Source organism: Thermobia domestica, chromosome 7, assembly GCF_964235325.1.
Source record: "Thermobia domestica chromosome 7, izTheDome1.hap1.1, whole genome shotgun sequence".
Classification (NCBI taxonomy): domain Eukaryota; kingdom Metazoa; phylum Arthropoda; class Insecta; order Zygentoma; family Lepismatidae; genus Thermobia; species Thermobia domestica.
In genome coordinates, this window is record NC_137460.1 from 151,904,011 (window position 1) to 151,918,054 (window position 14,044).

Below are 14,044 nucleotides of genomic sequence, written 5' to 3' on the forward strand. Positions count from 1 at the left end.
ACAAACAGTGAATACTCATTATACTAGCTATATGCTATAATGGAATAATCGCTGATTTTGAGCAATGACTCATTGTTAGCCGAGATAGTAATTGTCTCATATGCTTCAGTCTAGATAACAATATCATCCTTCATTCACGGTTAATACCTCACGGAAAGATAATAGTTTGAATGTATTATGAAAGTGAAGTATTTTGAATAATGTTTTTAGGTTAAGTTAGAGTAGGATAGTTAGGGTAGGTTTTCTTATATTAGTAATCTTTTGTGATAAAATGTACGGATAACAGTAATTTGAATACGGAAATGTGTCCGTATGCTCAAATATCCGAATCATATGTAAAATGAGCGCTCTACGTATATTGAAATGTGATGATATGTTTGTTTATATATATATGTGAAGCACCTGTTAACTAAGTAATATGTATTACAGACATATTCAAATTGTTAAATATTGAATAAGATTATATATTTGAATAAGGTGAACAGCTTAACTGACAAATGTAACCTGACGAAGCAATCCGTGAGTGGGTATTACCGTGAACTTTTACAATGCGACTAGACGTTCATAGTGTCTGCATGATCAAATTATGCTGAATATCTCAATAAAAGATATCTAGACTGAGTAAACGATAAATATTCTAATCTTCCAACTACGTAAATGATTCGAACTATACATGTACAGTATTCATCGTTTATTGTAATGTTCCATATACATAGCAATACATCTGTGAACTATTAATAGAAAATTAGGAGTAACAATAATTGCATATTTAAAATCTTCCTCTTGAAGTTAACTCCACTGATAGAAATGGATTTTTTTTTATTTCTTCTCTTCTCTGTTATTGTTGATGTTAGAGTTTTAGTTGTCTGTTAATAAAAGAAATAAATGGGTTACTAAACTTCGAAAAATTCACTCTTTTATTAGTATATCAAAATAATAGCGATAACATTTAAATTAAATAGTAATGCATGGATGACTGGACACTAGTATAAAGACGTAGTAGACTGCTCACTGGAGTGCCATTGCCACAAGTTCTTGGATATACAGGTAAACAATTTAGTTTTTCTTTGAAATGAATAATCGTTGTGCATACTAAATTATAGCATGTTTATGTCGAATATAAGAAATTTGTAGGATTACTGAACCTAATTATTTGGTCTATGGAAAGAACAGTGAAACACTATAGCCAATATTTATGACTGTTGATTACGTGACAATATCTAAATAAAATAGCGAAGTTTAACAAAGGTGAATTTCTCTAAATAAGAATTTCTTTGATTTTTTTTTCTTTTCTTCCTGTCTTAATGGCATGAAAATCATCTTGTGAAAGATTACGGCAACAGCCTAGATTAATTTTTTTTAATGTAGTAAGCAAATAAAGGAGACTACAGATGCCTTCGAAGAGCTTATTCGCCTCCAAATCGCAAATTTTTATTTAGATAAATTCAGCTCAGCTTCAGGCAAGTTATGTCAGTTTGAGCTTGCGATTGAATCAAAATCCTCCATTAATTTCACAGTGACCCAATGTATATGTTGTACCATAATGATGGGAGACATTTTAGTTGTAATTCGGAGGGGCTTGTTGCTTTCGAAAGTTAATGCATGTGAGTTTATCTTGTCATCATTTGTTGCACATGTCTAGATCTTGATGATGTCGTGAACCTGAAGAGAAATTGCATATGTTTTAATGCGGTACTTTCCTTCTCAAGGTTCGATCATCGCAAAACAAAGGAAATTCAGGCAATACTTCAATAAACACGATGCACCATCCAGGAAAGAGATCCTCTATGCAGTGAGGAACTTTCAAGAAACAGGAATGTCAACTAAAAAAAAAAGTCCTCTGGGTGGCATCAGCAGTCTCAATCCTATGACACAATTACACGTGTTGCAAACGCCATGCAACTAAGTCCCAACAAGCCTAACAGCGTTTTCACACGTCCCCGGCAATGCCGGAAAGGGTTCCGACAATGCCGGCGATGGAATCGGCGGCAATGTAATCAAATGGTAGCTTGCACACGCTTTCCGACCCGGGAAAAAAGCCGGCGGAACTCCCGGGACCGGCAAATGCAGTCGGCCTAGCCGCCGACAATGTCCGTGTCAGCTCCGGCTCCGGCTTGCCGATAGGTTTCTTCAATCTAGCTACAGTGAGTGAGTGGCAAGGCGTTGTGTATTCTTGTTTCTTTTCTTGTATTTGGATTTTTTGTTTACTTCAGTTTCTTCTGTTTTTTTTTTCACATCACTTCAATATACAATGAAGAATAAAATAATCAAAATGGCTATGAGGTACCACAAATATAGCGGCTTGCTATTTACGTAAGTTCTCAGCAAAGGAAATTCAGATCTTGTTTGAATAACCCAACTACGGCAACGCGGAAAATGAGTTTCACATATGTACGTATTATATTAATTTATCTTCTACAGCCAAAACTTACTAAAACGTTTTAAACAAAGGGGTCGTTGGATTCGTTTTGATAGAGAATATGTCTTAGTATATATGAAGTCATAATTAAAAAATCAACACGGCGGAAATGAACAAAATGGAGATATAAAGAAATTGCGAATCTAGAATAATTGCCCAGCGTTATCCTGTTAATTATGCAACACAGTATGTAGGGTTTGAATAACCTTCATAATAAGAAAACAAGGGTTTAAATCTCCATCATAATCGAAGAAGTAGGCATTCCCAAGCATAACAAAGGTTGTAAATAAAAGTAAATAAATATTAAAACACAACTACAGAAATAACTGAAAGAGCTCAAAGGGGCGCGGTGGCTCAGTGTTAGAGCGCTCACCTCCGGTGCTTGAGGTTCCTGGTTCGATCCCAGCTCGCGCCGTGTGGACTTTGTTATGGACAAACACCGTGCTCGTGGGTTTTCTCGGGGTTCGCCCGTTTCCTCCCACTTCCTTCATTTCTCATCATCACAGTTTCCTTTAGCCTAACCGGCATAAGCGTGGGACGTAAAACTTAAAGATTCCATTTCATTTTTGAAAAAGCACAAACAGAACAAGAAAATTTCCAGTCTTGTGGTTGCAAGTCGCTTTACCCTATAGATCCCAATAAAAAATTCATGTATTCTGTGTCTAGTCTGGCATTTGCTCCATAGAACGATTCTGGACTGAGTGAGATATCGATGTTTAATGCTGGACTCATGTTCTCTCCTTCACGTTCAAACTCAACTACTCGGTACCGGTTTTGCCGGCCGTGTGTAGAAAGCAGCCCCGGTTCCGGATTTGTCGATGCCGGTTCCGGCATTGCCGGGGACGTGTGCAAACGCTGTAACCGTCAACTGTTCCAGGAAGTGAAAGTTCTCCGTAGCAGAGTTCACAGGATTGTGAGACAAAACCTGTAACTGTATCCGTATATGATACAGCCAGCACAGCAATTGTCCCGCCAGCTGGCCTTCGTCCAAAAATGTTGTGTGACACGCTCTTGGACAAGTGCAACGAAGATGAAATATTACTTGAGCACCTAATCTCGTCAGATGAATTCTATTTCCACTTATCGTGTTCTGTCAGAAATGTGGATGCAACAGGACAGCGCTATCTATCACATAGCACGACAGCCTATGGCAACTCTCCGCAAATACTTCTCAGGGCACCTCATTTCACGATTTGGAGACAACTGGCCAGCAAGATCACCCGATTTATCGCCGGCAGACTACTTCCTTTGAGGTTACCTTAAGGAGACACTATACGTCAACTACGAACAACTGATGTACTAAAGGAAGAAATCAGAAGGGAAATGCAGCCATTTCAATTGACACGCTCCCACCGCACCATTCTACAGCTTAAAGACAGTCCAAGAATGGCCACCCGAAGGATGTGATCTCTAAAACTGAATGTAGTGTGCAAAACTCCCGTATGTCACGTGTATATTCATCACATTAAAACTTATTATTGCAACTCCAGATATATGTATTTAAAATAGTATGTCCTATCATTATCGAACACCCTATATATATATCACTATTTTTCAACCTTTTCCAGTCTGTGGTCACGTCGAACTCAACGGAACAAAGAAGTACGGGAAAAATACTCTTTAAAATATAGACACGTAACTATCAAACATTTTTAAACTCAGAGAATAAATGACTCACGGGCTTTATTAACGACAGAAGCATTTGTGACACTATCCGAACTGCAAAATCGCAAAAGTGGCGCTCCACCGTGCCATGGAATTGGAAACGGTGCACTCACTTCGCGCAACGTCTGAAAGGATTCAATGATCTACGGTAGGCATCGACTCACCATTGACAATCACAGTGTAGGAGAATCAGTGGAGAAGATTTTAACATGATGCTGATTCTAAGTAATGTATTTGATTAGAAAGGAATAGATAAACAGAAAATTACTTTTTTTTTTTTTTTTTTTATGTAATGACTAACCGAGTCAATCGCGGCAAGGTAAGACCCCTCTGAATTCAACATCATTGAATATTATCTTTCACACGACGTACTCAATTTCAGTTGGCCCGCAGTTTCGGATAGGTGCTGACTGCCACAGCCAATTATTGATGCTGACTGCCACGACTGTGGCTGATTGCAAATATGAAGGTGCTGACTGCCACGACGGCGTGTCGACTGCCACGAGCCTGGGAGAAACTGTATTTGGAAAGAGAGGAATTAATCCCTCATACTAAATTTATGATTATTAATTAATTTAGTAGAGAATAATTAGAGATTAATTTAGTAATCATCACAGCAAATCTATGTGGCATCCTATAAGTTATAAAGTTGCTCACTAAAAGGAACGACATACGCTTGGATGTTTATAAAGGGATTGTCTTTTCTGTTATATGTACAATTTGCACATTTCATTGTTTATATTAATTGTTTTATTGTATTATTTAATGGATATGAGAGTCTGAAGCCAGCTGACAAGGGAAGTTTGGGAGAAGCACTCGCCTGCAGAGAAATAAGCATGTCATTTGAATGACCAATTCATGCTGATTACAACAGGTAATAAAACTCCTGTACGTTGAGAACTGTTCGAGATATTCAGCTTAGAAGTTTATATGAGAAAATGAGTGATGAATGTTTCAGTTTGCGTTCTACAAGGCAGGTTACGAACAAATTATAGGCCTATAACTTTTGAATCACTTGTCGAATTTGCTTTTTGCTTTGGTTCTGCGAACTGTTCCCTTGACGGATGCAACGCAATTGCACATATAAAATGTTCATGGTGCAAGGGAGTCTTTTGCCTGCGTCATTTCTTCATAAAACAGAAGAACAACAGTGATCAATTTTCATCTCTAACCTATGATTATTGTGAACAATGCAATGACTAATTGTATCTAACAAACCTGTTAATTATTGCGAAACACTTTTTTTTTTCCTGTTACTTCCGATAGCTTTCAATTCGTATGTCAATATTCGTTACTAATTATGTTGAACTTAACACGTATAAATGCGTATATCCTCATTTTCTCATATAAACTTGTATGAAGTTGAATATCTCGAACCGTTCTCAACCGTACAGGAATTTTATTAGCTTGTTGTAATCAGCATGAATTGGGACTTTAAATGGCATGCTTAGTATCTCTGCAGGCGAGTACTTTATCCTGAACTTCCCTTGTGAGGGACAGCCAGCAGTGCTTTTTTGATGGAACTTTCAAGAGCTGCTCGAAACAATTTGCGCAGCTGTACACAGTTCATGCTGACATAGGGAGTTCAAGTGAGAATACATAAATCGTACCAATTTTGTACGCACCGCTCCCTGACAAAACTGAAGTACACTCATGTTCAAAATTATTGTCCCATATCTATAACTGTCTTCTTGTAAGAATATAATTTGATAATCTTGCAGAGTACTTTTAATACTGATATGTGTATAATCAGGAAATAATATATTTGTGGTAAATTTCATAGGGAAAGAATTATAAATGCGAAAATCATAATGAGTAAAATAAAATTTAACTAATGGACAAGAAAAAATTATTTTCGTTTTATTGTTCTTATTTACTGCTCTTTTGACATGAAATTTACCACATACTTGTCTTTGCCGATTATACACATACTAACATTATAAGAAATACCGGGAGAATTCGTTATCAAATTCTCAGTGGTAGAGCGTTCACCTCTGGTGCTAGGGGTCCCGGGTTCGATCCCAGCTCGCGCCGTTTGGACTTTGTGGTGGACAAACACCGTGTGCGTGGGTTTTCTCGGGATTCTCCCGTTTCCTCCCACTTTCTTCATTCCACCATTTTCATTCATTACTCATCCTCACCGTCTCCTTTAGTCTAACAGGCATAACCGTGGGACGTAAAACTCAAAGATTTCATTTCATTTTTTCATTTTTCGATATCAAATTATATTACTAGAACAACATATTTATAGTCATGCGACAATAATTTTGGACATGAGTGTACATACAGAGAACTTTGTTAGGTATTGGTCTGAACAACACGATCCTAAGGTTCATCTAGTTTCTTTCATGCTTCTTGGCGTCCGGTAATGTTACTTCTAGCAACTTTCTCTCAGGCTCGTGGCAGTCAGCACCCCACCGCAGTTTCTATCCAACAATTTGAGAGGTTTAAAAAAATTATAGGAAAAAACTGTTTCTCCCTATCGGATCCTTGTTACTTCAAAGGCAATGTCAAAAGTTACAGTACTAAAGCATATCACTGAATACGCACTCACTTTGGCCATACCTACTTTCCATCCACAGACGTTACCCCTGTCGGCTTCAGGTTACTCCAAAGAGAGTAGGTTTACAATATGAATGTAATATGCATCATTGTTGACCTTACACTGAAAATATGTCTAAGGGATTACTAAAGGAGCAGTGGTAGTTCCAGCAATTGCCATGACAAAATAACAGCTCTAACGAGGCAACAGTGTGTAAGGCAGCTCCAAACTTGCGCACCAAGCGTATCAAGGTAAATCTTGGCAATTTGAATAATGAATAACTGCACGTTAGTTCACTTAATAAGACACACTTTCTCTGCATCTTACTTTCACAACTCAAGAAGATGACGGAATATTACACCACGAAGAAAACACTAACAAAGATTACTTTTAATGTATTCTACCACGACAACGAGACTCTTTAGGTATAGGACTAACAAGCTAAACCTGTCATCTCAACTAAAGAAACACAAGGAGTCTGAGAAAATAATAAAGTAAATTTAGGATTAAAAATTAAGAAATACCATCTACAAACCTCAAATTGAGTGTTTACAATTGCTTATATCCATACCACACATTGAACATTAAACCTTAAATATATTAATATATTATTCTGGCCTTATTTCAATGAGTTCTAGATTTTCATTAACGGCGCTAAAATTGTGATGAGGTAAGAACTTATTACTTTTGAACAGCTCAAGTGCAATTTCCTTAAAAGTGCGACTATGAAAAGTACGTCCGTAGTGCGATCCTGAAAATCAACTCTCTTGGAGGCGATATATTGTGGTGGGGAACGGTCTACATTGTACAGGATAGTGCCTGGAGATCTATGCACTCGTCAACTGCACCTGATTCAGGTCCAGTTGCAGTTCAGAGAACACGTTAATATAGCTTCGGTGGTACGTAAGCAGGCAAAACAAAAACTCAAACTCAAAATTCCAGTGGCTTAAAAAACCCTAAGGTTCATTACCACAGAACGCAGAAGACCTCCCTTAAACTCTATGTTTTTTTTCTAACTGCACCAACATATAGTTTTTGAGACCTAGCTAATGTAACCATTATCACAGGATATGATAAAATGAATTACATCCACGAGCGCCCATAAGGACCAGGCCAATTGTTCACTAAGAGACAGCATATGCGATTAGGGATGCGCACGAGTCCAAACATACTTTATAAAATTCGAGACAAGCGTAATTCTCGACTCGAGTCGAGACTGCTCGTAAAAATCTCGACTGGACTCGATTGTCTCGAAAATCTTTCTATAATTTTTAATATTATTTTAAAGAAAGTATTCACTCAGAAACAGCCTTGAAACCAATTCTAGCATTTATTACTTTAGGAAGGTACAGAATGCATAAACTTAATAGTTAATCTATCGAGAGAAGGCTACGTACGACCATGTTTTCCAATGGTAGTGGCATTTTTCGACAAGATAATGCACCGTTTCACCCCCATAGCAGAACATACTGCGATCTGCGATATAATCGCAGAAAATTTGCCGCGCCTGTGCAGAAAAATTGCTAGAGGAAAAAAAATACAACAGAAAAGAGTAAATATATGCCTGCTATGTGTAGATGTCTTAAATGCACGGACGACTTACATAAATATAGTTTGAATTGTTTTTACGTCGCGTAAAGCGTAATTTTAACAATTACAAGTGTTTCTTCTGCGGATATTTTTTAAAGTACTAAATCTCATCGCAGAAAGACAAAGAAAGTTCTGTCATCGGGCATGTCACAAGGCCAGGAGTGTAATGTTGTTCGAGGAACACAGGGGCGAGTTCCAAGTGATGTGCTGGTCCCCCAACTCGCCGGATCTGAACCCAATCGAACACATCTGTAATGTGATTGAACGTGACGTCACAGCGCATCGCCCCCTACCCGGAATTTATGGGAATTAGGTGTATGTGCACATGTGGTGCCAACTCTCTCCAGTGACCTACCAAGGGTCACTGCGTCCATGCCAAGACGCGTATCCGCGCCAAAGGTGGACATACTGACAAATAGGTAGGTAGTCATAATGTTCTGGCTGATGTGTGCGTATATTTTAACTCGTCTCAAATTCGAGTCGAGTCGGGACAGACTTAAATCTCGACTCGACTCGTGCGTAACCCTATAGGCGATATTGTCGTCTCCTTCAAATTTATTACCATAACAAATGAATATGTTTAAGTTTACATCTCTAGCACGCAATTTAATAAGATACATGTTGTCTAACACGACAGGGAACTTACGAAATACTTTAAAATTTCTTATTTATTTAATCAAATATTTAAAATTTGTTTTCTGCTGGTATTCTTTATCTGCTCAATATTTTTATTTTATGAGATGATGGTCTAGTATCGAAACCTTTCCCACCGTCCTGTGAAAAACAAAAAAAAAAACTTTAGTTTTCGAAATCTCATAAGCTATTGAAGAAAGGAAGAGATACACAAAAGCACGGACAGGAATATGTGTAAATCTTTGTGTAATGAAGTCAGAGTCCATATTCTCCCTTTTTCTTATTCAAAGAGAAACTCCGTATTTATCAAAAAATGAATAAAACATCAACAAGTAGCAGTGTCACATGTACATCACATGAAGGAGTTTTGTTTATATGACTGATATCTTCTCAATAAATATTGAAGCCGGAATTGGTAGATTCCCCAACTTCCCGTTTTAGTAGAGAAATCAGAGTGGGGATGGAATATATTCTTGGAACGCATAGTGTTTCTTTACATGCTTGTGTATTTATGTATAATAATAATAAATCAAATTAAAACTTGAGATTAATACATTTTTTTTTTTTTATCACCCAAAATTTCGGTAACTCTTGGCTGTTACCCTTGACCAGGGCCGAAAATTTTCGATAACAAGTTACGAGATCTCACCTGCTTACACTCCTCTAGTTGTCTTCATTCTGTTTCCTACGATTCATCGTCTCCTATCGATTCTTTTCTTTTGGTTTGTTTTAAGATAGTTGCGTTAAGTGCACCTCCGAGATTTTCTTTAATTTTGTTCCGTCCACTGAGAGAATTTCTAGTTAACCATTTATTCTCACACAACTATTACTAATCTAACTAAAGACCATTATAACCCAAAGTAGATACGCTTTCTTTCTTTCTTTCTTTTCAATTCAATTCACTAACGTTAACTCCTAAAAGTTAACAATCGCCGCTCCGCTACGTTCGCTTTATTTGAAATTGGATTGTGATAATGCTGAACACGAACATTTATCACTAAGAAAAGGGTCGCATTAGATGTTATAAAGCTGTGATTACTTTTATAAAATCCATAAATACCTGTTTCATGTCAAACACAATATAATATAGTAACTAAGCAATATGAATACAGTTCATAAACTATATACAAATGTTCCTGTTTAACTGTTAGGACAGTGCAATATTTAACAAACTTTACCGCCAATCCACATAAAGCATACTACCATTAACTGGCCGTAACCATATTTAGATTTGAGTATATTAATATTTGTGTTACCGGCACAAACAAAATTTAGTTTGGCACACACACACACACAAAAAAAAAAAAAAAACATAGATATAAACAATTAGAACTTAATTAATCGCGATATTTTAACCTATGCTCGTGCGCATTTCGCATGCTAAGCGTTTACTCAATTCCAATCATCGAAGATTCATTCCATTTTCGTCCACTTGCCTACTGTAACTTTCAATCTACTTGTACTGTATTAACAATGGGCTGAAGAATTCAGTGACAGGCCATTGGTGTTCCCAAATTTTTATTATCCTTTGTCTATGCCACACAAACTCATCTCTTAATGAAATTCTTTCGAATGATTTCAGTTATATCTAAGATCAAATATCTAAGGGGGGGGGGCGATGCTCATTGATAGAACGTTCTCCTCTGGTGTGTAAAGTCCCTGGTCCGATCTCAGCTCGCGCCAAATGGGCTTTATGATGGACAAGCACCGTATTCGTTGGTTTTCTCAGGGCCCTCCAGTTTCCTCCCACTTTATTCATTTCCACCATTGCATTCATTTCTCATCATCATCGTCTCCTTTAGACTAGCCGGCATAAAGTTAGAGTAAAACTAACAGATTTCATTCCATTTCAATTTGGTGGTATGTCAATAGCCGAAAATGTAATCAGCCAAACTAGATGGCAATAACAGATTAGGTACACATTGGAAAAATTAAATAATACACATCATCTAACAGTGCTATCTTTAAAAAAAATAAAATAAAATAAATCTTTAACTATACATGTTTTGAAACTGTGTAAAATCTTAATTTCCTTCAGCATTTAGGTACATTATTATTATTATTATTATTATTATTATTATTATTATTAATGTGTGAATCTGACTATTATTCGAAAGGAATGAGGAAGTGTGAGAGAGAAAACGATACCCATCTGCGCCTAGGTCTTCCTAATGGTCGTTTTCCGATTAGTCTTCCAGCCAAGACTTTGAAAGCGTTTCTACTTTCTTCAATTCTAGCTACATGACCTGCGCACCTAAGCATCCTAGACTTGATGATCCTAACAATGTTTGGTAAACCGTATAAATTATGTAGTTCATCGTTATGAAGTTTCCGCCATTCCCCATTCATGTTCCTTTTGGGTCCGAATATTCGTCTCAGGATCTTGTTCTCAAATACTTTCAGTTTATGTTGTTCTCTCAGAGTAAGCGACGATGTTTCGCGACCATACAGAACAACAGGCATGATTATCGTATTATGTATTTTAAGCTTCAAATTCCTCGACAGAACTTGCAACAACAAGAGAATTTGAACTGAATAATAACATGAATTCCCTACTTTTACTCGACATTTAATTTCTTCTTTAATATGATTTTCGTCTGTTAATATTGATCCTAGATATTTGAAAGTATCTACTTTATCAAAAGTATTATTTAATATTTTAAAGCATCCATAATTTGCTGTGTTACGGTTCCGAGGCACTTCCATTTCTTTGCTTTTACTTCCAGATTCAAAATTTTATGAAAGGACAAAAATCCGTAGAATGTATAACAGTATATACTCTAACTATCACTCAACATGGTTCGGAGGGGATAAGGAAAAAAATGCACTTTCTCATCATTTCCAGTAATAATAATAATCCATTTAAGTCTTGTAAAGCAATACTATGAAATAAAACACCAAACACGTCACAGGAAACATTTATGAACAGCAAAATGTATTTGTTTGAACGGTAAATGAGTTCATAGTATCAGCAAATATGATATAGGCCCTATACTGAGTGCCAAATACCACTCTTCGTCTAACTATATTCAACGACTGCTACAAGCCGAACTCGACATGGTTTGCGGGCAAAATCCCCCGACTAAACCAATCATGCTTTCTTTTCGGATCCCACTTGAAATATTATCCCCTTCTGATATAGCCTCAGTGCTGCAAACGAACTTTAAAAAACATTGAACCAACATATCCCTCGCCAAAATCTTTCTTCCTAATTTGCAGTGAAGTGTTGCGCACTTTCGGAATACGTGCACTCCATCCCGTTCCTCTGTCAAATGTCACTTACAATATAATTATTCACATAACTCAAAATATCATGAACTAACGAAATATATTGCTTAAATAATCTCGAAAAACGGGGCAATTTATTTCCGTTTAAAAGAAACCATATTTTTTTATATAATCCAGTCAATTAGCTACCGACCGTCTTTAGTTGAACTGTACAAGATCAGTACAACGTGAGAAAGAATGGATATATACTGCATCACTCTTTAAATTACATTACCGGAACATTCGAAGAATGAGTTACCAACGAAGATTTATCTAACAGAAAAATGGCAAATACTGAACATCCTGTCCTTCTTAAGATCAGCATAGTAATCATTAAATAGCATCAGCATGGGTTAATTTGTATTCGAGGAACCAAAGATAGGTATAATACAGAATGTTTACAAAACAAATGAGTTGTTACGGAAGGGTGATTAATGTGTGAGTAATCTGTGAAATGAAGAGAATAGAAATGCAATGTGTGTATGGAAAGTGTGTATGTACGTTGCCGGGTGAGGGATAAAACTAGGAAAAAAAAAAAAAAAGTCATTAACGATCTATATAAACCGTGAAGATAAGTAGGCCTATAAACTTCCCGTGAAACACCTAACCTAACCAAACTCAGGCTATATGTAGCAAAGTGTCAATTTTTCAAAAAATAAATAAATAAATAATAAAAAAGTCAGGCCCCACAAAAGCGGAATTTATCCGTATTTGTAACTACCAAGCCTGCAACTACGGAAGGATACGAAGATATAAGGACCCCGTAAATATTCCATCCCTAAAAACACAATGTCCGTTGTCCAGATATACATGATATTATTCTTTTAATTACGTATCATATAACGTTTACCTTCTCTTAAAAGTTATTACCAGCTACGGTATTACTAGTCATAAAGTGTTAAATATAACCAAATTGCTTTTCGATTAATAGTGGAGCAGGCCGACTCACTTTTAATTAACAATAGCGGGAATCTCCTATTAAACTTCCAACCCATTTTTCTGGCTTTCTCGGAATTAGTTTTCCTTAACATACATGCTTATGTTCTGAGAACATAAATGCGTAACACATAATGCTTCTTTTGTTACTAATAGGATAGAGCTCCACACACATATGACCAGTAGCGTATGCAGGAATTTATTTCGGGAGGGGTCTTAACTCAATATGAGGGTATTTTAAATTAAAATTCCTAAAATTGCCCCTAAAGTTAGGCTAAATTTATGCAAAAGTCGAAATTTCGGGGAGGGTCCGGACCCCCAGGACCCACCCCCTGCGTACGTCCTTGCATATGACCGTCAAATATACAAATCGTAATGTCAAAACAGTTTTATCGGTACTTTTTATCAATTAAGCCGCTGTGTCGTAACACAGAACATACCGAAAGTGCTACGGGAAATTGTGAATTTTCATTTATTTCTTTTATTTTATTTTTAAATCTTCATGTCTACGAGTCTAGTTCTCTTACTCTATGTTACGAGTAACATGTTAGACAAATAGTAGTCCACTCCCAATAAACCTGCAGTAGAGAGCTATAAACGGCAATCTTTTTGTGTGTTTATTTGGAAAATTACCGTCAAAATTCGTTTTAAAACAAGCATGTGGACACAGAGATACTCAACTCTTGGTATCCCCGCTGCCTACATCATTAAAAAATTATCAAGCGCATTAGTCATAAAAATTCAGACGAAATGACAGAATGAACCAAAGAACACCCATGTATGAATGCTCGTTTGAGTGTCAACTGAACTCATGCAAACAGAAAATTTTACTCACCGAATTTAAAATTAACTCCAGTACCAGAAACACTTACTTTAACACTTTGAATAACTCCCCCACCACTCATAATAATACTTCACCGCAATCATGTGTTATACGTCAAAACACAACACTAACACGGTATCACACTACCAACAACAACGCCATATTGACA

General features: G+C 36.7%; 1 protein-coding gene across 6 annotated transcripts in view; it reads right to left on the reverse strand.

Annotated features, from left to right (window-relative positions):
• Positions 1-14,040, reverse strand: part of trio (trio Rho guanine nucleotide exchange factor) — a 1,041,517-nt gene extending 1,027,477 nt beyond the window's left edge. For 5 of the 6 annotated variants that reach the window (XM_081765424.1, XM_081765422.1, XM_081765425.1 and 2 more), the window contains exon 1: positions 13,888-14,040. The gene's annotated coding sequence lies outside the window, so the exon portion shown is untranslated. The remainder of the gene's footprint in view (positions 1-13,887) is intronic. The other variant, XM_081765421.1, reaches the window with a different exon arrangement.
• Between the last annotated feature and the right edge of the window lie 4 nt (positions 14,041-14,044).